At 40.3% G+C, this 22,858-nt stretch overlaps 1 long non-coding RNA gene across 1 annotated transcript; it reads left to right on the forward strand.

Moving 5' to 3' along the window:
• The first annotated feature begins 18,547 nt into the window (after positions 1-18,547).
• LOC120746914 lies at positions 18,548-21,151 on the forward strand. The gene is made up of 2 exons (XR_005698975.1): positions 18,548-18,581; positions 20,808-21,151. It is a non-coding gene; the product is annotated as an uncharacterized LOC120746914 (long non-coding RNA).
• The last annotated feature ends 1,707 nt before the right edge of the window (positions 21,152-22,858 follow it).

The raw sequence follows: 22,858 nt of genomic DNA on the forward strand, positions 1-22,858 counted from the left end.
CCTTGTGGTACACCGGTGTTCATTGTGATGGTAGATGAGCAGTGGTTATCCAGCCGGACATGTTGGGGGCGGTTGGTCAGGAAGTCCAGTAACCATTTGCAGATGAGGGAACTGATGCCCAGGTCTGTCAGTTTCCTGATGAGTTGTGAGGGGTGGATTGTATTGAATGCTGAACTGAAGTCTATAAACAGCATTCTGGCGTAGGTGTTGTTGTTGTCCAGGTGTGAGAGGACAGAGTGCAGTGCGATGGAGACTGCATCCTCTGTGCTCCTGTTCTGGCGGTATGCGAATTGGTGGGGGTCCAGGGTGGGGGGGAGACAGGATTTGAAGTGTGCTAGGACCAGTCGCTCTAAGCACTTAGTGATGATGGGGGTGAGTGCTACTGGGCGGTAGTCATTGAGGCAAGATGGGTTGGAGTTTTTGGGTATCGGGACGATGGAGGTGGATTTGAAGCAGGCCGGTACCACAGCGTGGGCCAAGGACAGGTTGAATATGTCTGTGAGCACTCCTGCAAGCTCCCCAGAACACGCTCTGAGAACACGCCCGGGGATGCCATCAGGACCTGCAGCCTTGTGGACATTGATCCTGCTCAGCACCGCTCCTACATCGGTGGGGGAGAGAGTCAGAGGTTGGTGGTCTGGCGTCATGTCTGCTTTGGTTGTGGTTGTGGGGTTCCCTCGCTCAAAACGAGCATAAAAGTTGTTGAGCTTGTTGAGGAAGGAGACATCAGAGGATGCGGGGGAGGGTTTGGTGGTCCTGTAGTCTGTGATGGTCTGGAGTCCTTGCCACATGCGTCGGGGGTTGGAGTTGGAGAAGTGTTCTTCTACCTTCTTTTTGTAATGGTGTTTGGCTTTTTTGATGCCCTTCTTTAGATTAGCCCTGGCTGTGCTGTAGGCGTGTGCATCTCCTGACCTAAAGGCGGTGTTGCGGGCCTTCAGGAGGAGACGAACATCCCGGTTCATCCAAGGCTTCTGGTTGGGGTACATGGTGATCCGTTTCTGGGTGGTGACACTGTCTGTGGTTTCGGAGATGTAATCCAGTACAGATGAGGCGTACTGGTCCAGGTCTGTGTGCATGAACATATTCCAGTCTGTGTTTTTAAATCTGTCCTGGAGCACAATTAACTGGGCTAAACATTTTCTTAAAAACCCTATCTCTATCTGGAACTTTATACCATATCATATTTTCTCTCGTTTTGGTGGCTTTAATTTTATTTTAAATTGTAATTACAATGTTGAGAAACTCCCTGTAAAGCTTTCATCCTTCCATAAGCAGGTCCTCTTAGCGTGGACCCTCATTTATAAACACAACTTCTCACCTCACAAATACCTCATCTGGAACAACAGAGATATTTTATATAAAAATAAATCACTTTTCCTGGAAACTTGGATCCAAAATGGGATCCTATTGGTGGCTCAGCTGGTTAGTAAAGAGGGACAACTACTTACATACGACGACTTTCTTGCACTATATAATTTTCCAATCAGTGTTCAGGAATTCTCAATGGTGCTTGGTGCCATACCCTCAGGGACTTTAATGTTATATAAAAACACTGACAGCTCGATCTCTACCTCAGTCACTCTCCCTGATCCAGCTGAGTCACCAATAGGAAAAATCTGCTTTTCACAGGAACTTGGTAACAGCAATAAGAGAATACGTAGTTTATTCCAAGAAGATATCGTCTCTCTCCCATATATAATATCTTATTGGAACCGATTTGTTCCAGATATCAAGTGGAAGACAGTCTGGATGGTCCCCCATAAATATTTGATTGTAAATAAGGTGAAAGAAGTTTCATTTTAAATTCTACATAAATGTTATCCAGCCAGTCACTACATGGTAAAATTTAAAAGGGACATAAATACTAATTGTACTTCTGTGGGGATCATCCAGAAACTGTGACACATCTTTTTTGGTACTGTTCTTTTACACAGAGATTCTGGAAGAATTTAGCAGGTTTGTTATTGTCCATATTTTAAGGGAGTTTTCTTTACGATGGGAAAATGTTTTATTCTGTTTCTTTAAGTTCCCCAAGAAGTATGAGAAGTGTTTTTTTATGATAAATTTGTTAATACTTTTAGCGAAATTCTTTATCCATAAATGTAAGTTTACTAACAAAACACCATATTTCTGTCATTATTTTAAGGATGTGGAAATGTACATACAATCAATATCAGACTCCACCAACAAAAAGGCTCTCAAAACAATATATGTATGTGAATTTTTGCGTGTATTCTTATAATTGTTACCTTCGTCTTTTACCCCTGGCTTTGTGTGTTCATGTTCTGTTGTTTTGTATACTTCATCTGTTCGTATGTTGTATACTCATTGTATGTTAAATAAAGTTTAAAAAAAAAAAAAGATACTCTGACCCGTAACTATCGTAAAACGCTTCGACCGGAAGTAGACACCTTTCGCGCATGCGGGGTACCGATCGGGTTTCCGGTACGGATCGGGTAGTGATAACTCAGACGGAGCTACCGTTTCTTCCTAAGCGAGTAAAAGAGTGAATTTTGATGATAAAACAAACTAAACCAGCGTTTGGATCGATATCTCGATCGAAACTCTCTTTGGCCTAAACCCACAATTACACACAGAGTACACACATTTAAGTCCACACTACACGCACCTACATAGTCATGTAGGACACACACACACTTATGGAGAACTGTGAGGGCGTCTCAGGACATGCTCCTTGTTTGACACACACACACACTCACAATAGACACGAATAGATATACACACCACACACACTGGTTTTCTCCGAGTGCTGGACTGAGTGGAAACATCTGGAGGCCATATAAGGGGAACTTCCTGAGTTCTGAGAACTGACTGATACTTATCATGTGACTTGACGTCATCAGGGCTATATAAGAATGGGGAGCGGTCTGCTCGACGAAGTCCACTTTCCCGCACTGTACTGTGTGTTTTTAATAAAATAATTTGTGTTGACCCACTATGGACTTTCAGTCGTATGTCTCTTCCTCAAATTCGAACCATGACAGATCGTAGCTGAGATCAGCGTGAACCATGTGGGTCTCTGCTCCCTGATCTGTTTCCTGTGTTTGGAAAGAGTTCCAGCTTCATCGTGGAGTTTCTCTCGGTTTGTGGGCTCATCTAAAGGTAAGCACCGAGCTAACTTTACTGTGAGTTCAGTTCATGTTGAGTTTAGCTCCTGAATGAGGTCTTCTGCTGCTCTCCTCGGTGTCTGTTCACAGTTTATTGTGAACACGTTGAGAGAAGAGTGAGAGAGTGTTTGGAGAAAAACACCAACTAATCATTAGCTCAGCATGCTGGGAGAAGTTGGAGCAGAAAAGTCTTTTCATTGTCCCTACAGCTGTTTTTCTGCCTGCACCAAACCTCTACAGCCTCATTTCTATTTGAAGTGATAACAGGAAATGGATGAGAGCGATCTGCTGCAGTATCAGGGTCACAATAAACTTTATTGTCCAGCTGCTGTGGATGAACACATGAGAGGAAGTGAACTCCTACAAAGTCTCATTTTAATGAGTGTGGCTGCTGTAAAGTGATGCACAGGAAGATGTTAACAAAAACTAATGAAACAGAGATGAAAGTAAACAGTGTTCATATTTGAAAGCACAGAGAATAAAATATATTGTGGTGGTTAATGTGCAGCTCCTGGTGATTTGGTAGAAGAATAGGACTTTCTGGCCCTGTCATAGTAAAGGGCTGCTTAGAATATTAGAGCCAATGTCACAAAGTTCCTCCTGAAGTATAAGTGAGTGAGAGAGTTTCCTCACTTTGCAGCACAACACGTCTCACAAGATTTCTACAAGCAATCAGAGTGAAATTTGTACTTTGTGTTGTCAGATGAACATATGAGACACTTTGACTCTTCAGTGCAGTGTGGAGCCTAACAAAGATCTGTTTTGTGTCCCAGCTGATCAGCAGGAGGAGAAGAGTCTGACGGAGCAGCAGAGGAACATTTTCAGCCATCTGGACTCAGCTGAGTCACTACAGAGGAAACAATGAGCTCAACACAGAAGGTGAGGAAAATATCACAGTTTCACCAAATAATCAGTCACGTCTAAAACTCTCATCCTCCCAACCTGTTATATGACTGTGTTGCATATTATGTTGTTTTTTAGAGACCACAGCACATGTTAAAATCAGGAAGGTTTATTTATCAAAACTATTAATAATTAAATAGACAAAACATTTTTTCATCATCCCCAAAAATATACGTTCAAAGCACCACAACAGCAGCCTGATATCAGACAGAAGCTGTCAGCTGAGCTCTGTAGAGTGGGCAATTATAATGAAGCTCTATATTATAATTTGTAGATTCAAGCTGCTCTTCATATTTTTGGCCAGCAGATGTCACCAAAGAGGACTGTGTTGAAAAGCTTTGAGTAATGAACCTTTTTCAATACAAGCTTCAGTGTTTCAGAAAGCTTCATTTGGCCATCACTGATATAAATAATATTATAGAAATGATCAGAGGAGGCAAAAGTACATTTACTCTATACTTAAGTAGAAGTACAGATATTAGTGTTATAAATAATTCAGTAAAAGTATTCATTCACCTTCTTTACTTAAGTAACAGTGAAAAAGTACAGGCTCTGAAATGTAATCAGAGTAAGAAAGTAAAAGTAGCTCCTTAAAGAACATTTTAACCACATGTTTTTATCCAGAGTTAACTGAACCTTGTGCTTTATTAATGTAATAATAAAATAAGATTAGTAAATGAAGTACAAACTATTTATTTCTAATAAAGGTTCTCTGTTTGAATCAGTTAGTAGAAAATGAAGGAAAATAAAACGTGTGTATTTTATGTTGCCTACATTGTAGAGGGTGACTTTGCCTCTAAACAGGAACATGAGCAGGGAAGAGGTTAAAGTGGGATTGAGCAGGTGGGAACCCTAAAATCAGCTGTAGTGGCTCAGCGTGGGGAAAAGAATCACAGCTCACAATAATTTCTGTTGAGAGCTCCAGTAGATTTTCTTAAAGTACAGGCTATGATCAGCTGACCTGCTGCTCTCTGTGGATGTACACAACTGAATTCAACCAGATGTCAGCAGATGTTTCATGAGCTGTCCTGGCTGGTTTCCATCCTCTACACTCACAGTACACTGTCTTTATATTAGACACTATACTGTTGGTATGAAGGTGGAACTCAGTGAATGGATGTCAGCATCATGAGCTTCAGTTTAAATGAATCTCTGCTACACTTGATGTAATCTAACTGTGACATGAGCACCACAGTCACTGTGCACCAGTCACACACTGTTCTTTACTTTAAATCCATCACAGTTCAGCAAACGAACCTGTTTATCCTGCACTAACCTGCAGAGGATCTTCATGCAGTCTTTAAATAACACAGTTAATCTGCCTCAGATTGTTTTGCAGCATCTTTCACAACCTGAAAAAACATAATGTCACATGTACAGACCCAATGTCTGATTTCAACACATGAGGACTTACATGTAAGCTTTAATCTCCAGTTGATCGAATCCCACTGAGCAGTCCTTCCCTTTAACTCTAACCTCTCTTCTTCCTCTCCTGTCCTGTGTGTCTTATCTTTCTCCATCTCTGAGTGAAGTTAGCTCTCTTTCTTTTCTCTCCCTGTGATGTACAGCAGCTGGACCTTTAGCCAGCAACACACTGTGAGACAAACTGCACACAAACAGTTTGTGTGTTTGCTGATGTTTGTTGATAGAAAGGCTGCATTTGAAATTACCTGTTTGTTCAGGTGCTGTGCAAAAAAGAAAGAAGAACAACGTCTCACTTTAACTCCTGACTATGACTCACAGTTTTGCCTCTTTCATCTCTTTTTATGTTTCATACCCTGGTGATTAGTACAAAATCAGGATTGTCTTTCATGTGTTACTTTTCAGGCTCAAATCGGTTTGTTTGATGCCCTTAGTGATGTAATAACTCCCCTCAAATTCCTCAAACCAAAACTAAAAAGTCTGTTTTGAAAATATAATGAGTAGAAAGTCGAATTGTTTTAACATAGGGAGTAAAAGTAAGGAAAAAAAGGAAAAATATTTTAGAGTGTTTAAACAGTCATGAATTATTTTTAACACCAGGTTGGATGTAATGTGTGAGAACTACCAGCAGGTGGGGATAAGAGACCTTTAAGGTGTTTGGTGCCACACTCCACCTTCAGGTTTAAAACTAGTGTTAATGGAGGGAGTTTGAAGGTTGATTTTGTTCCACGACTGCATTTCACTCACTGCCTCTGTTTGTATCTCTGTCACTGCAGGACCAACATGGAGCGAGAAGTCAGCGCTCTCAGGAGGCCGACAAACCTCACAGAAGAAAGGGAGAGAAAACATACACCTGTGATGAGTGTGGGAAGGAGTTTACTGAGAAGACTAAACTAAAACGTCATCAGGTCATCCACACTGGAGAGAGACCGTTCAGCTGTGACTTGTGTGGAAAGACTTTTTCCTGGAAGGATTCCCTAAACAAACACCAACTCATCCACAGTGGAGTTAAAGCGTACAGCTGTGATCAGTGTGGCAGAGCTTTTACTCACAGTAGCAGCTTACAGAGGCATCTAGTTACCCACTCTGGAATTAAGGCATACAGCTGTGACATCTGTGGGAAAACCTTCAGCCGGATTGAGAGCAGAAATACACACCTACGCATTCACACCAGACATGATGTGTACTGCTGTGATCAGTGTGGCAAACAGTTTGTCAAAGACGGAGACTTACAACGCCACATGTTTACCCACACTGACGGACGACCTTATAAATGTGACCTGTGTGAGAAGACTTTTAAATCTCCACATTACCTGAGACAACACCAACAGATCCACACCAGAAAGAGACTCTACAAGTGCAGTTACTGTGAGGTATGTATTTATATTTTTATCTTGTCATTTTAGCCTGACTGTTTGGAACAACTCTGCTCATTAAACTGTCTCAGCTAGGGGTGGGTTTTGATAATCGATTTACCGATTAAAATCAATTCTGGCTTGGATAACGTGACATCAATTCATTAAAATCCTGAATCGAGTTTTTTAATATAATTTTATTTTGCCCGAAACGCCCGAATCTCAGGTGAAACCTCACAAAATTTTGACAACCACCAAACAGCTCAAACAGTAAACTAGAGGAGGTACACGGATTCTGCACAAACCGCAGACCCACGGATTAGAATCAGTGAGATGTCACCTTTCTCACCCGATAGCACAGACACAGTCGGGGCTGAAAGTTTGCAGCTCACTGATTCTGATGTTTCGGCATTTCTACTGCATGAAAAAGCAGCTCTGAGTGTTTATTCAGATTTTCATTTCAGTTATGATTTTGTTTGTTTTTTATTTGCTCTTTATTTCAGGCGACGTTCAGGATAAAAGTGTTGAAGGACTGACTTACACTGTCTTTGTGTCTTTGTTTAGAAGCAGAGCGGCACAGATGGATCCAGTTCTCAACCCTGTCATCACCGTGGTGGTTGGAAAGACTTTCGTTGTGACCTTTGTGGAAAAACTTTCAGTCAAAAACACACCCTAAAAGTACATCAACGTAGACACACTGGAGACAAACTGAAATACTGCAAAGAATGTGGGAGAAGCTTCAGCACATCAAATGGATTAAAACAACATGAACTCATTCACAGTGGGACAAAAAAGCACATCTGTGATCAGTGTGGGTCATCTTTCATTACTGCAAGCAACCTTAAAAGACACAAACGAGTCCACACAGGAGAGAAACCATACAAGTGCAGACACTGTGACAAAAGATTCTCACATTCTAATAGTCGTAATAATTGTGAACGTGCACACATGGAAGGAAACTACAGCTGTGACCAGTGTGACAAGAGCTTCAGGAATCTCATTTCATACTCCAAACACAAACGATCCCACGTTACTAATAAACTGTTTCACTGTTACCAATGTGCCAAAACATTCACTAAATTATCTGCTCTGTGCAAACATCAGCGTGATCACTCAGGGCTGAAATCACTCCCATCACAGTGAATCTGCAGAGACAGAAAGATCCTCTTGTGGTTTCAGGGTCAGACTCAAAACCCTTGAGATCAGGCTCCACAGAGTTCAGAGTGAATCTCCTGTAAAGATCTGATGAGGCAACTATGAATGAAAATGGTTCCCTAGTCTCATTTTAATGTTTCTAAACTGTTCTGCTTCAGTGTTCATGTCGAGTGGTTCGCTTTGTTCCAGCAGTTGGATGAAGAAGTTTGAGCTGTGATTTCATTTCCTGTATTTCAGAGTAAAGGCTGAAGTGACAAATGGAAACATGTTTACAGTCACAGTCAGATGAACTATTTTCAGTGGCACAGATGGAGGTTTATCAGAGGAGGAGACTTGGCTGTTCTCCACTCACACTGAACAGGGTTCCTGCAGCTTATTAAAAATCTGACCTGAAAGTTGTGAAAAATTTCCTTGTAACACTGAGTTACAGTAGGGGGGCTGCTCCGTAATCCAGTTCAATAACACATCTCCTGACATTAAACATAAGCTTATTTAATAATGTGGATCTCTTTTTGTCCAGATTTTTATTCAGAGGCAGCAACTGTGGTGAGAATTGACCCGGATGTTTATATATCTTAAAGTTTAGTATCAAGTTCATTTCCTTGTTGATGCACAGCCAGAATTTAGATATTTTTAGACAATTCCATAGAAGATGCATGTCAGTGTCATCTGCTGTTTTATATTTGAGAAAAATTTGAAACCTCTTTAAAATCTTTTATTTTTCTTTAAACTTGCTGTAGGTATTAAAACTTATGATTTTGTGTTTAAGATGTCGAAACAATTAATTTTGGGAGCTCATTTTTTTAAAGTTGTGGTTTCATTTGCTCAGAGTTCATCAATGTTTTCCTGATACAAGGTGTGATGGATCCATGCTTTTATGCTGTTTAAGACAAATTCTGAAAGCTGAACGTTGCAGAGATTATAGCAATTCTTGAACTTAAAGGTGCCATGATGAATTCAGCTTTATTATGTGATAAGAACAAGTAGTCTGATGTCCTGTTATCATGATGACACTAAAATTTGAGATACAATAAATAAAATAAGTTTTTGTACAAGGTATCGTCGATACCACCCTGAATTTTACTTGGTATCGGATCAGAAAGGAAATCAGTGGTATTGCACATCACTAGTCATGATACATCAATACAATATGCATAAGAGGGCAAACCATGTTTAATTTATACATCATTCTACCAGTAATCTAGTTCATCAGTTAGTAGCTTCACAAAACTAAACAAAAAGGAATTTTTGCAACAGGTTTTTCAATCAATTTTGTTAATTTTGTTTCCAGATAAGAGAGGCCAGACCTTTCTTATCCTCTGTGTTTAATCTGGACGTTGGGACAGCTAAGAGCTTTTAAACCACAGACTTCAGTGATCTTGCAGGAGCGAACCAATTTAAAAGATCAGAAAGGTTTGAGGGTCCTAACCCATGCAACGCCTTAAAAACACATAATAAAATCTTAAAATGAATTCAAAACCTAACTCGCAGCCAGTGTAAGGATTCCAGTATGGGAGACTCGGTTGCATAAGATAAGATAACCTTTATTAGTCCCGAGCGTGGGAAGTTTATTTTGTTACAGCAGTAGACAGTGCAAATGTATAAAAGGCTCCGGGGTTTTATGTCTATGTTCTGCAATATTGTGTGGCAATAAAACAGCTGGCGGTGACAATCCAGCAAAGTGGAAGCCTGTTGTCCTCCTGTATCCTGACCGATACACCATCTTGTTAGCTGCTGAACCTAAAAGAACTAGCCCTCACCAAGTACTCCTCAACAGCAAAGTTGCATAGAAAATTTTGAGAAAAAACACTGGAGTAATATATCCATAAGATACTGTACACCAGGGGTCGGCAACCTTAGGCACGCGTGCCACAGTTGGCAGGCTGAGAAAGAAGACGTAAGGGGAAAGGTGACTGTGATATGCCAGTCTGTTCTGCCAGAACAAAATCGTAGGCTGCCTGATGTCATCGACACCGTACACCGACTCGGAGCCAAGCGACAAGGTAGCACCAGACCTAGAGGCATCATCGTGCAGTTCACCTCCCGAATCTACAGAGATGCTGTATGGAAAGCAGCCAAAACATCCTCCTACCTGCAGGACAATCATTTGAGGTTCGCTGCAGATCTGTCCAGGGAGGACAGAGAACGTCGTGACAAACTGTGGCCGATGATAGACAAAGCCCGTAAGGAGGGTAAGCCGGCTTATTTCGTGGGAGGCCGAGGATTCATCAGTGGATCAGAAGTTTTCCCTCCTTCATAGAGACGCTTATTCAGTCTCCGAAATGACATTTCTGTAAGCTTGTTTACATGGTGAACTTGATATTTTCACCCTCAGGTTAAAGTTTTATTTTGTGTTGAAGAGTGTGTTTATCTATAAAAAGCTATATTTAAACCATAGTACAGTAGATAGTTAAATACTGTGTTTTTATAAGCTTAGTCACTCAGGGTTTTTACTGTTCTACTACCTAAATTGTGCAGCACCCGGTCCCCTTATCCTATAGATCTGTTCTTAGCTGTAGAAGTTTAGAACTTACTTTTTCTCTTTCTTTTTTCTAATAACTTTGTCTTTTTCATTTGTTTCTCTTAATACCAGGGGTTTAAGACAAACATGTAAACGCAAAGCTTTGTTTTTATTTGCCAAACAATTTAAAACAGTTTTTTGCTTTTTCCAAGAGAGTCATTCCACACCTGCTGATACAAATTTTTGGAAATCACAATGGGGTAATGAAGTCTGGTTGTCCCATGGCTCTGAGCGTTCTGCTGGAGTTGCCACGCTTAAAAATTCTTTTTCTGGAGATGTGTTACACTCTGACTGTGACACCTTAGGACACTACCTCTGCTCACTAATCAGACACAATAACAGTACTTTCATTGCAGTAAATATATATGGTTACAATAATAAAACTGAAAATGATAAATTACTTGACTCCTTAGAAGAAAGAATTAATTTCTGGCTCTCCAAATACCCAAACTCAGTCCTCTTAATTGGTGGAGACTTTAACATTGCTTTAGACAATACGGTTGATAGGTGGCCTCCAGGGCAGCAGTCTTCATACAGTGCAAACTTCAAAAATTTTATGGGAAAATTTAATCTTGTGGATATTTGGAGAGAAAAATTTCCAGATGATAGACTCTTTACTTGGAGCAATAAGACAGGATCCAGGCAATCACGTATTGACTTTTGGCTTGTTTCTGACTGTATTGATAAAGATAATATTACCGTTAATATACTTGCCACCCCCCTCACTGATCATAGAGCAATTCACATTAACGTCCAAATGTTTACACTGGATACTATACCTCATAAATTCTCTTACTGGAAGTTAAATAATTCTTTACTAAAAGATAAAATAGTTAACATGCAGATTAATAAAGTAATTGTTTATTATTGGAACAAAGCTAACCGAGAGAAGTCATTTTGTACCAATTGGGAACTTTTTAAATTTGAAGCATGCAAATTCTTGAGAAGATACGGGATCTCAGGCCCTCCAAGGTATGGAGGCCTATCTCCCCCTACCACCACTTCCCCTGCCAGTGGCGGACTCCCTCAGACATCGGTGTGTTGGTGGTTCTTTGTGTCTGGGGATGGGCGTCCAGGTACACACCGGCTCACTCCTTGGCGGCCGCTTATCGGGGCCTGGAGCCTGGGGCTTGCTCGGGCCACTTCGGAGGTGGGGTGCCCCCGGCCTCTCGGCCTGGGGCTCGGTCACTCAGGCACGGCTGGCTGCCGGCGGAGCTCACGGGCGCGTCACTGCAACTCCCCCTGGCTTCTGCTCCGCGGCTGCTTTTGCCCTTCTCCCCCGTCCCTCTTCTCAGCTGTTTCTCTTTCCCTCTTTCTTTCTCCCCTTCTTTCCCCCAGTAAAGTCTGTCCCATATTCAGTAAGTGAAAATAAAATAAACAATAAAAGGTGAATCAAATGGACCATTATGGCAAGGCTGGGATGGTCAATTTGGTAAAGTAAATCCGTTGGGCATCTTTCTTTGCCTTTAGACAACAATTCTGATGGCAAAAGAGCCAAACAGGACAGGAGAAAAAAAAAAACTACCATTGTGTGAAAACAACCCAGTATTACAATGCATTGATTTTCAAGGCCGGACTTCATTAGTCATTATGAAACACAGAAAGTAAGACATAAAAGTTGTTGTCATTTGAGCTATTCAGAAGTTGCCAATATACAAAAAAAGAAGAGAAAAAAAAAGAAAAAAAAGAGAGAAGATACGGGAGTCAAATTGCTAAATTAAGGAAAGCTGAAGAACAAGAAGTAATGAGCAGAATTGCCTCTTATTACCAGAAGTCCCCAGAAGAAATCTCAGAGGAAGATAAATTAAGTTTACTAGAACTTCAAAATAAACTGGACGGTTTATATCGACGCAAGGCTGAGGGTGCTTTCATAAGATCCAGGAAGAGGTGGCTGGAGGAGGGAGAACAAAATTCTGCTTACTTTTTCAGACTTGAAAAATACAGATCCAAAACAAACTCTATTCATCAACTAAATATTAATGGCATTGTCTCTGACAATCCTAGAGAAATTTCACATTTCTGTGCCGAATTCTATACTAAACTATACGACTCAAAATATAATGAGGCTGTCTCAACAGGATTTTTCAATAATATTAAAAACCTAAAATCTATTGTTGTGGAAGATAGAAGTTATTGTGACAGCCCTCTGACTGTGGAGGAAGTTTGTAATTCCATTTCTGCACTTAAGGCCAATAAATCTCCTGGCACAGATGGTTTGACTGCAGAGTTTTATAAATCATTTTCTAATCTCCTGGCTCCATTTTTACTGCAGGTTTTTACAGAAAGTATAGAGGATAACACCCTCCCTCCTTCTCTTACTCAGGGTCTCATAACACTTATTCCAAAACCAAACAAAGACTTACTCTTTATTGATAATTGGAGACCCATCTCCCTGCTCAATAATGACTATAAGGTTATGGCTTTAATACTTGCTAACAGAATTAAAGAGGTCTTGGAAACAATTATTGATGAGACACAATCAGGCTTTATGAGAAACAGACACATTTCTAATAACATTAGACTGGTTTTGGATTTACTTGATTACTCTGATCTGATACCTGACAATAGCTTCATTGTCTTCCTGGATTTTTATAAGGCTTTTGATACAATTGAACATCAATTTATTTTCCACTCTTTGGAAAAATTTGGCTTTGGCAAGTTTTTCTGTAAAGCTGTCAAAACCTTATACACAAATGGCAATAGTTCTATTAAAATGATTAACGGCTCCACCCCGAGATTTGACCTGAAACGTGGTATTCGCCAAGGATGTCCTATTTCACCATATTTATTTTTACTTTGTACACAAATTCTTGCAACTAATATTTCAAACAGTGTTGTACAAGGAATCACCATAGCTGATAAGGAGCTTGTCATCAGCCAGTTAGCCGATGACACCACACTCTTCTTGAAGAATGCAAACCAAATCCCACCAGCTCTTACTGTGATTAGTGATTTCTCTGAGGCCTCTGGTTTATGCCTAAATCTTAAAAAGTGTGAGTTACTAGCAATTAAAGACTGTCCTGCAAATACTATCTGTAATATCTCTGTTAAACAAGAAGTCACATACTTGGGACTGTTAATATCCAAAGACCAAAAATCAAGATGCTCTTCAAACTTCACTCCAATTATACAGAAAACCCTAAAAAGGTTCAACCAGTGGCTGCAAAGGGACTTGTCTTTGAAAGGTAGAGTGTTACTTACTAAAGCTGAAGGGATATCCCGATTAACATATGCTGCTCTCTCCTTACATCTGGATAAGAAAATTAGTAAAGATATTGACCGTATGCTCTTTAATTTTATATGGAAAAACCGTACGCACTATATTAGAAAAACTGTTGTGATGAATACGTACGAATCAGGTGGGCTTAACGTCTTAGACTTTTCTACTTTAAATAACACTTTCAAAATTAACTGGGCTAAACATTTTCTTAAAAACCCTACCTCTATCTGGAACTTTATACCATATCATATTTTCTCTCGTTTTGGTGGCTTTAATTTTATTTTAAATTGTAATTACAATGTTGAGAAACTCCCTGTAAAGCTTTCATCCTTCCATAAGCAGGTCCTCTTAGCGTGGACCCTCATTTATAAACACAACTTCTCACCTCACAAATACTTCATCTGGAACAACAGAGATATTTTATAGAAAAATAAATCACTTTTCCTGGAAACTTGGATCCAAAATGGGATCCTATTGGTGGCTCAGCTGGTTAGTAAAGAGGGACAACTACTTACATACGACGACTTTCTTGCACTATATAATTTTCCAATCAGTGTTCAGGAATTCTCAATGGTGCTTGGTGCCATACCCTCAGGGACTTTAATGTTATATAAAAACACTGACAGCTCGATCTCTACCTCAGTCACTCTCCCTGATCCAGCTGAGTCACCAATAGGAAAAATCTGCTTTTCACAGGAACTTGGTAACAGCAATAAGAGAATACGTAGTTTATTCCAAGAAGATATCGTCTCTCTCCCATATATAATATCTTATTGGAACCGATTTGTTCCAGATATCAAGTGGAAGACAGTCTGGATGGTCCCCCATAAATATTTGATTGTAAATAAGGTAAAAGAAGTCTCATTTAAAATTCTACATAAATGTTATCCAGCCAGTCACTACATGGTAAAATTTAAAAGGGACATAAATACTAGGGGTGCAACGATACACAAAATTCACGGTTCGGTTCGGTTCGATATTTTTTCGATACAAAAAAAATGTTCATGCCTTTTTAATTTGTCATTTATTAAAATTATAAATATATATTTTAACTCAAAGGTACAGTTTTTAAATTTAACCCTAACCCTTGTGCGTGTTTTTTATTTTGACAGCGAATGCGCACCTGCGGACCACTTATGTGCAGCCCTGGTTATTTAGCTCCTCATATTGCAGCCACAGAAATTATTTTGTCCATGAAACCATAAAGCTGCACTTTCTTTTTGCCTTATAGTCTGATTTGTCATAACTTCTCCGTTTTGTGGTAAGCTTTTCTTTGGCTGTCACTTCTTCACCCTGACCTGTCTTATTTGGCTCGGCACAACTAAAATATATATGCTGCTGGTTTTACACACGCACTCACATAAGCTCAGCGATTCTCTGCGCGATCAACCTCTCACATGTTTAAGCTTGCTGCGGGAGATTTCACTTGTCATGTTTGCATAGTAAGCTAACGATTAATAAGACGATGTCAGAGGAATTGGTGCACAAATTATCATCACTCACAGATCAGTGCTGTCGCTCTCTATACACAGTTCGCACGATTGCAAAGTGAAAGCAAAAAACAAGCGCAAATTCAAACGCGATTTCAATATGTCACATATTGACAGTGGCTCACCGATGCCAATGACATAATTACCCAGCTACATTTCTGAAAGAATGCAAAAGCATTGACATATATTTTTCCTACAATAGCCCGACGGGCAGGGAAGAGATAGATTTTGGTAGCCCGACTGAAAAAATCGCTAGCTCCAGGACGTCGGGCTAGCGATATTGCAAGCCCTGTATCTGATTGAGGAATCACTCATCTTTGGAAAAGAGAGTTTATTACAGAGAAATGTCTCTTTCCAAAATAAAAGCTATACTATCCGCTTCTTCTGGGCTATATTCTCAGCAGCATAAGGAGAATCATGTGCTAACAGCTGTCTAAATGACTCGGCTAAAGTTAGTAGCATGCTTGTTGTTTTTTTCTTTGCACTAGGATGATGTCGGCGTAAATGTGCAGTCATATTCGTTGTGTTCCCATTAGTGCTTTCAGGTTGATCTCGTTGAAATGACCTTAACGCCACAACACGGCAAATTTCCGTTAACGAGCTACCGCCGATCGCCCCGTGCATGGGGCTAGACGGCCAACACGTTAACGAGCTAACACACTAGTTCCCACCCATGTAATTGAGCATTACATGGCACATCCAACATACTGTTTTACTTTAGTCCATGACTCGCTTACCTTCAGGGTCATACGTCACATGAAAACCAAAATAATTCCAAACGCCAGATCTGAATGAGAGTGGGGGAGGTCCATGTTGCAAGGAGAGCTTAACTTCTGTCTTGCTAGCTTGCCCTGCGCTCTTCCTTCTGACTATGCTGTCTGTGTTGAGCGCTCAGTGGATCTGCGCTCGACAGTGCAGCCTAGGCGGAGTAGTCGAACGCAGATTCACTGAGCGCTCAACACAGACAGCATCGTCAGAAGGAAAGTTGATAAAATAAATTACATATGTTGTATTGTTCGATACATATGCGTACCGAACCGAAAGCACTGTATCGAACGGTTCAATATCGATACGAATATCGTTGCACCCCTAATAAATACTAATTGTACTTCTGTGGGGATCATCCAGAAACTGTTTCTTTAAGTTCCCCAAGAAGTATGAGAAATGTTTTTTATGATAAATTTGTTAATACTTTTAGCGAAATTCTTTATCCATAAATGTAAGTTTACTAACAAAACACCATATTTCTGTCATTATTTTAAGGATGTGGAAATGTACATACAATCAATATCAGACTCCACCAACAAAAAGGCTCTCAAAACAATATATGTATGTGAATTTTTGCGTGTATTCTTATAATTGTTACCTTTTTCTTTTACCCCTGGCTTTGTGTGTTCATGTTCTGTTGTTTTGTATACTTCATCTGTTCGTATGTTGTATACTCATTGTTTGTTAAATAAAGTTAAAAAAAAAAAAAAAAGATACTCTGACCCGTAACTATCGTAAAACGCTTCGACCGGAAGTAGATACCTTTTGCGCATGCGGGGTACCGATCGGGTTTCCGGTACGGATCGGGTAGTGATAACTCAGACGGAGCTACCGTTTCTTCCTAAGCGAGTAAAAGAGTGAATTTTGATGATAAAACAAACTAAACCAGCGTTTGGATCGATATCTGCATCGATCTGCCCACCCTTGTCTCCTGGATCGTAGCTGAGATCAGCGTGAACCACGTGGGTCTCTGCTCCCTGATCTGTTTCCTGTGTTTGGAAAGAGTTGCAGCTTCATCGCGGAGTTTCTCTCGGTTTGTGGGCTCATCTAAAGGTAAGCACCGAGCTAACTTTACTGTGAGTTCAGTTCATGTTGAGTTTAGCTCCTGAATGAGGTCTTCTGCTGCTCTCCTCGGTGTCTGTTCACAGTTTATTGTGAACACGTTGAGAGAAGAGTGAGAGAGTGTTTGGAGAAAAACACCAACTAATCATTAGCTCAGCATGCTGGGAGAAGTTGGAGCAGAAAAGTCTTTTCATTGTCCCTGCAGCTGTTTTTCTGCCTGCACCAAACCTCTACAGCCTCATTTCTATTTGAAGTGATAACAGGAAATGGATGAGAGCGATCTGCTGCAGTATCAGGGTCACAATAAACTTTATTGTCCAGCTGCTGTGGATGAACACATGAGAGGAAGTGAACTCCTACAAAGTCTCATTTTAATGAGTGTGGCTGCTGTAAAGTGATGCACAGGAAGATGTTAACAAAAACTAATGAAACAGAGATGAAAGTAAACAGTGTTCATATTTGAAAGCACAGAGAATAAAATATATTGTGGTGGTTAATGTGCAGGAGAGTGTGAAGAATGTAATAATGTCTTCCTGTGTCAAACACAGCTGCAGTCAAAGCAGGAAGGAAAGCACTGAAACCACTGATCAAAGCTCATTAATCAAAGACCGCTGATCAATGGCCATGAGTACCATTCAGAGAATTGGGGAGTCGCTGCAATCACAGCATTTGATCAGTGGTTGTTGATCAATGTTCATGAGAATTTGCATATTAATGCTCAATAACTGACCTCCCAGCCCATTGTTCCTTCAGTGGTGCTCGTTTCAGTCATTATGCAAATGCTCTGTTGAAAATTGGGGAAACCTGCAGTCAGCTGAAACTGAAGAAGTCACTTGGATGAGTGACGAAATGTTTCTCCCACAAAAAGCTACGTCCAGATGAACAGAATCAAAGTTTGGGGAATGGTGGAGGTGGTGGGACTGGGGGGCTGAAGGAGTTGAAAGTGTGGGGTGGGGGAGTAACAGGTCTGTCCCTGTTTGTGGAAACCACAGGAGGAGCTGTTCAGGCTGTTGCTGGGTGTGAATTGTTGATGGAGTCTTTAAACTTGTAGTTGCTGTTTTCCAGACTGAAGCAGAGTCGTTAGCTGAAAACTGGTTTTAGAGGTTCATTCAGGACACCTTCTCAGGCTCTTACAGCCTTACCTGTATCATAACAAAGCGTATAAACCCCAATCCACCTTTAACATGGTCCTTCTCCCAAACCTTCAAATAGGACTTTCTGGCCCTGTCATAGTAAAGGGCTGCTTAGAATATTAGAGCCAATGTCACAAAGTTCCTCCTGAAGTATAAGTGAGTGAGAGAGTTTCCTCACTTTGCAGCACAACACGTCTCACAAGATTTTTACAAGCAATCAGAGTGAAATTTGTACTTTGTGTTGTCAGATGAACATATGAGACACTTTGACTCTTCAGTGCAGTGTGGAGCCTAACAAAGATCTGTTTTGTGTCCCAGCTGATCAGCAGGAGGAGAAGAGTCTGACGGAGCAGCAGAGGAACATTTTCAGCCATCTGGACTCAGCTGAGTCACTACAGAGGAAACAATGAGCTCAACACAGAAGGTGAGGAAAATATCACAGTTTCACCAAATAATCAGTCACGTCTCAAACTCTCATCCTCCCAACCTGTTATATGACTGTGTTGCATATTATGTTGTTTTTTAGAGACCACAGCACATGTTAAAATAAGGAAGGTTTATTCATCAAAACTATTAATAATCAAATGGACAAAACATTTTTTTCATCATCCCCAAAAATACACGTTCAAAGCAACACAACAGCAGCCTGATATCAGACAGAAGCTGTCAGCTGAGCTCTGTAGAGTGGGCAATTATTATGAAACTCTATATTATAATTTGTAGATTCAAGCTGCTCTTCATATTTTTGGCCAGCAGATGTCACCAAAGAGGACTGTGTTGAAAAGCTTTGAGTAATGAACCTTTTTCAATACAAGCTTCAGTGTTTCAGAAAGCTTCATTTGGCCATCACTGATATAAATAATATTATAGAAATGATCAGAGGAGGCAAAAGTACATTTACTCTATACTTAAGTAGAAGTACAGATATTAGTGTTATAAATACTTCAGTAAAAGTATTCATTCACCTTCTTTACTTAAGTAACAGTGAAAAAGTACAGGCTCTGAAATGTAATCAGAGTAAGAAAGTAAAAGTAGCTCCTTGAAGAACTTTTTAACCACATGTTTTTATCCAAAGTTAACTGAACCTTGTGCTTTATTAATGTAATAATAAAATAAGATTAGTAAATGAATTACAAACTATTTATTTCTAATAAAGGTTCTCTGTTTGAATCAGTTAAGTAGAAAATGAAGGAAAATAAAACATATGTGTATTTTCTGTTGCCTACATTGTAGAGGGTGACTTTGCCTCTAAACAGGAACATGAGCAGGGAAGAGGTTAAAGTGGGATTGAGCAGGTGGGAACCCTAAAATCAGCTGTAGTGGCTCAGCGTGGGGAAAAGAATCACAGCTCACAATAATTTCTGTTGAGAGCTCCAGTAGATTTTCTTAAAGTACAGGCTGTGATCAGCTGACCTGCTGCTCTCTGTGGATGTACACAACTGAATTCAACCAGATGTCAGCAGATGTTTCATGAGCTGTCCTGGCTGGTTTCCATCCTCTACACTGACAGTACACTGTCTTTATATTAGACACTATACTGTTGGTATGAAGGTGGAACTCAGTGAATGGATGTCAGCATCATGAGCTTCAGTTTAAATGAATCTCTGCTACACTTGATGTAATCTAACTGTGACATGAGCACCACAGTCACTGTGCACCAGTCACACACTGTCCTTTACTTTAAATCCATCACAGTTCAGCAAACGAACCTGTTTATCCTGCACTAACCTGCAGAGGATCTTCATGCAGTCTTTAAATAACACAGTTAATCTGCCTCAGATTGTTTTGCAGCATCTTTCACAACCTGAAAAAACATAACGTCACATGTACAGACCCAATATCTGATTTCAACACATGAGGACTTACATGTAAACTTTAATCTCCAGTTGATCAAATCCCACTGAGCAGTCCTTCCCTTTAAATCTAACCTCTCTTCTTCCTCTCCTGTCCTGTGTGTCTTATCTTTCTCCATCTCTGAGTGAAGTTAGCTCTCTTTCTTTTCTCTCCCTGTGATGTACAGCAGCTGGACCTTTAGCCAGCAACACACTGTGAGACAAACTGCACACAAACAGTTTGTGTGTTTGCTGATGTTTGTTGATAGAAACGCTGCATTTGAAATTACCTGTTTGTTCAGGTGCTGTGCAAAAAAGAAAGAAGAACAACGTCTCACTTTAACTCCTGACTATGACTCACAGTTTTGCCTCTTTCATCTCTTTTTATGTTTCATACCCTGGTGATTAGTACACGATCAGGATTGTCTTTCATGTGTTACTTTTCAGGCTCAAATCGGTTTGTTTGATGCCCTTAGTGATGTAATAACTCCCCTCAAATTCCTCAAACCAAAAGTAAAAAGTCTGTTTTGAAAATATAATGAGTAGAAAGTCCAATTGTTTTAACATAGGGAGTAAAAGTAAGGAAAAAAAGGAAAAATATTTTAGAGTATTTAAACAGTCATTAATTATTTTTAACACCAGTTTGGATGTAATGTGTTAGAACTACCAGCAGGTGGGGATAAGAGACCTTTAAGGTGTTTGGTGCCACACTCCACCTTCAGGTTTAAAACTAGTGTTAATGGAGGGAGTTTGAAGGTTGAGTTTGTTCCACGACTGCATTTCACTCACTGCCTCTGTTTGTATCTCTGTCACTGCAGGACCAACATGGAGCGAGAAGTCAGCGCTCTCAGGAGGCCGACAAACCTCACAGAAGAAAGAGAGAGAAAACATACACCTGTGACTAGTGTGGGAAGGGTTTTACTGAGAAGACTAAACTAAAACATCATCAGGTCATCCACACTGGAGAGAAACCGTTCAGCTGTGACTTGTGTGGAAAGACTTTTTCCTGGAAGGGTTCCCTAAACAAACACCAACTCATCCACAGTGGAGTTAAAGCGTACAGCTGTGATCAGTGTGGCAGAGCTTTTAATCGCAGTAGCCACTTACAGAATCATCTAGTTACCCACTCTGGAATTAAGGCATACAGCTGTGACATCTGTGGGAAAACCTTCAGCCGGATTGAGAGCAGAAATACACACCTACGCATTCACACCGGACATGATGTGTACTGCTGTGATCAGTGTGGCAAACAGTTTGTCACAGACGGAGACTTACAACGCCACATGTTTACCCACACTGAGGGACGACCTTATAAATGTGACCTGTGTGAGAAGACTTTTAAATCTCCACGTTACCTGAGACTACACCAACAGATCCACACCAGAAAGAGACTCTACAAGTGCAGTTACTGTGAGGTATGTATTTATATTTTTATCTTGTCATTTTAGCCCGACTGTTTGAAACAACTCTGCTCATTAAACTGTCTCAGCTAGGGGTGGGTTTTGATAATCGATTTACCGATTAAAATAGAGTCTGGCTTGGATAATGTGACATCAATTCATTAAAATCCTGAATCGAGTTTTTTAATATAATTTTATTTTGCCCGAAACGCCCGAATCTCAGGTGAAACCTCACAAAATTTTGACAACCACCAAACAGCTCAAACAGTAAACTAGAGGAGGTACACGGATTCTGCACAAACCGCAGACCCGCGGATTAGAATCAGTGAGTTGTCGCCTTTCTCACCTGACAGCACAGACACAGTCGGGGCTGAAAGTTTGCAGCTCACTGATTCTGATGTTTCGGCAATTCTACTGCATGAAAAAGCAGCTCTGATTGATTATTCAGATTTTCATTTCAGTTATGATGTTGTTTGTTTTTTTATTTGCTCTTTATTTCAGGCGACGTTCAGGATAAAAATGTTGAAGGACTTTCTTACACTGTCTTTGTGTCTTTGTTTAGAAGCAGAGCGACACAGATGGATCCAGTTCTCAACCCTGTCATCGCTGTGGTGGTGGGAAAGACTTTCGTTGTGACCTTTGTGGAAAAACTTTCAGTCAAAAACACACCCTAAAAGTACATCAACGTAGACACACTGGAGAAGAACTGAAATACTGCAAAGAATGTGGGAGAAGCTTCACCACATTAAGTGGATTAAAACAACATGAACTCATTCACAGTGGGACAAAAAAGCACATCTGTGATCAGTGTGGGTCATCTTTCATTACTGCAAGTGTGCTTAAAAGACACAAACGAGTCCACACAGGAGAGAAACCATACAAGTGCAGACACTGTGACAGAAGCTTCTCACAATCAGCTAATCGTAACTATCATGAACGTGAACACATGGAAGGAAACTACAGCTGTGACCAGTGTGACAAGAGCTTCAGGAATCTCATTTCATACTCCAAACACAAACGATCCCACGTTACTAATAAACTGTTTCACTGTTACCAATGTGCCAAAATATTCACTAAATTGTCTGCTCTGTGCAAACATCAGCGTGATCACTCAGGGCTGGAATCACTCCCATCACAGTGAATATGAAGAGACAGAAAGATCCTCTTGTGGTTTCAGGGTCAGACTCAAAACCCTTGAGATCAGGCTCCACAGAGTTCAGAGTGAATCTCCTGTAAAGATCTGATGAGGCAACTATGAATGAAAATGGTTCCCTAGTCTCATTTTAAGGTTTCTAAACTGTTCTGCTTCAGTGTTCATGTCGAGTGGTTCGCTTTGTTCCAGCAGTTGGATGAAGAAGTTTGAGCTGTGATTTCATTTCCTGTATTTCAGAGTAAAGGCTGAAGTGACAAATGGAAACATGTTTACAGTCACAGTCAGATGAACTATTTTCAGTGGCACAGATGGAGGT

The sequence above is a fragment of the Simochromis diagramma genome, unplaced genomic scaffold (assembly GCF_900408965.1).
Source record: "Simochromis diagramma unplaced genomic scaffold, fSimDia1.1 OVJJ01000606.1, whole genome shotgun sequence".
In the NCBI taxonomy this organism is placed as follows: domain Eukaryota; kingdom Metazoa; phylum Chordata; class Actinopteri; order Cichliformes; family Cichlidae; genus Simochromis; species Simochromis diagramma.